The sequence below is a fragment of the Ictidomys tridecemlineatus genome, chromosome 7, assembly GCF_052094955.1.
Source record: "Ictidomys tridecemlineatus isolate mIctTri1 chromosome 7, mIctTri1.hap1, whole genome shotgun sequence".
NCBI classification, from domain to species: Eukaryota; Metazoa; Chordata; class Mammalia; order Rodentia; family Sciuridae; genus Ictidomys; species Ictidomys tridecemlineatus.
The window spans coordinates 107,246,094-107,247,526 of record NC_135483.1 but is presented as its reverse complement, the minus strand read 5'-3'; the positions used below and the strand labels follow the sequence as shown (position 1 = coordinate 107,247,526).

Here is a 1,433-nt window from a genome sequence, read left to right as displayed (position 1 = left end):
CTCTGGTAGCAGGCCTGTGGTTAACTGAGAAACTGAGTTTTTAAGGCGAGACTAGCATTTGGTCCCTGGATAGGCAGTTTCCTTTGCCTAAACTGTTCTTGACTAGGCACATATCTGGTTTTGTGAACTGCAGCAATTTGACCTCTGTAAGGGTGGGAAGATGAAAGAGAATCTAACAGCGAAGGGTTAGACTGCACCTTCTAACTGGAGTATGCCTGGTCCTGGCCCCAGGACGGAGTGGCCCAGCCCAGAAGTGGTTCATCTTGTGCCCTTTGGAACAGGAGTGGTTTTCTGAGATGGAATTGCTTGGGTGTCTCCTGGAACCATATGCTTGCTCCTCTGCCAGGAGGACCAAATCTGGATGCTGTTGGAGACAAGACTTCAGCCTTAAATAAAGAGTGAGATAGTCCAGAGTGGTCTTATGAGCAGTGATCAGCTACCCTTGATTAGTTGCTGCACTGGTTTCTTTATATTTCCCTTTTTGCAAACAATTTACAAACATTTTGAGCCTTTGCAGTGGGTGCTGAGAAGACAGTTGTTGCCCAGAAATCAGGGAAGTGATGCACCTGTCGTGCTTCTGTATAGTGTTAGGGATCCAGCCTGAAAAAGTTGCAGGGCCCCACACAGGTATGGGGGTGAGATAGTGTGTTAGATCAGAACTTCAAAACCAGAGAGGAGTGGAGGGGCATGCATGTGGCCTCAGGATGGAGCACAGGCATGTTGAAAGGGAGCTGTGGCAGGGTCTTCAGAGTACCTTGAATGCAGGGTTTGGGCCTTGCTTTATAGTCAGGGTTTGGAAAAAGAAATGCTCACTTCTGCATTGAGTGTTACAGACTCCCATCTTCTTTCTTCCAAAGCAGACACATGAAATTCAGAAAAGTTGAATAATCAGGCTCTTGTCTCCAACTTAAAAGTTTTTCATTGTTCCACAGCTGTGATTCCTTCCCATCTCTTGGGACTTCCCTAGAAACTCCTTTCTCTCCTCTCAGGTGCTTAAATAGAACCAAGCTAGATAATATGCTAAGTGAGACTTGAGACAAACTAGCAAAGCTACCTATCCCTATCTTTTGCCCCAAAGGTTTTCCTTTGACTTCTAGAGTTAGAAGACCTGTGTGGTATCACCTCAGCAACTGTAAACCCAGCCCAAAGGGTCTCAGTGAGTGCCCTTGCATTTTTTCTTTATGTCCCAGGGAATGTGTATCAGTGAGACAGTTGAAGATGGCAGAGATTCAGGTTTATTAAGCAACCCTGGGATCCAGGAACTCCTCATACTAGCCCAGGGGCACTGAGGCAGCCTGAATGATCTTCAAGTATATCAGTGACATTCTCATGAATATTTAGGGTATGTGTTTGTTGAGGGTTGGTGGGGGTAGTAGGTGAGTAATGAAGTCTAGAAGTCTGTTCCTTAAGAGCCTAAGAGCTGACCCTTTAAC

General features: G+C 45.9%; 1 protein-coding gene across 6 annotated transcripts in view; it reads left to right on the top strand.

The window, feature by feature from the left end:
• Arhgef4 (Rho guanine nucleotide exchange factor 4) overlaps positions 1–1,433 on the top strand; it is a 158,535-nt gene that overhangs the window by 82,687 nt on the left and 74,415 nt on the right. The window lies entirely within an intron of this gene.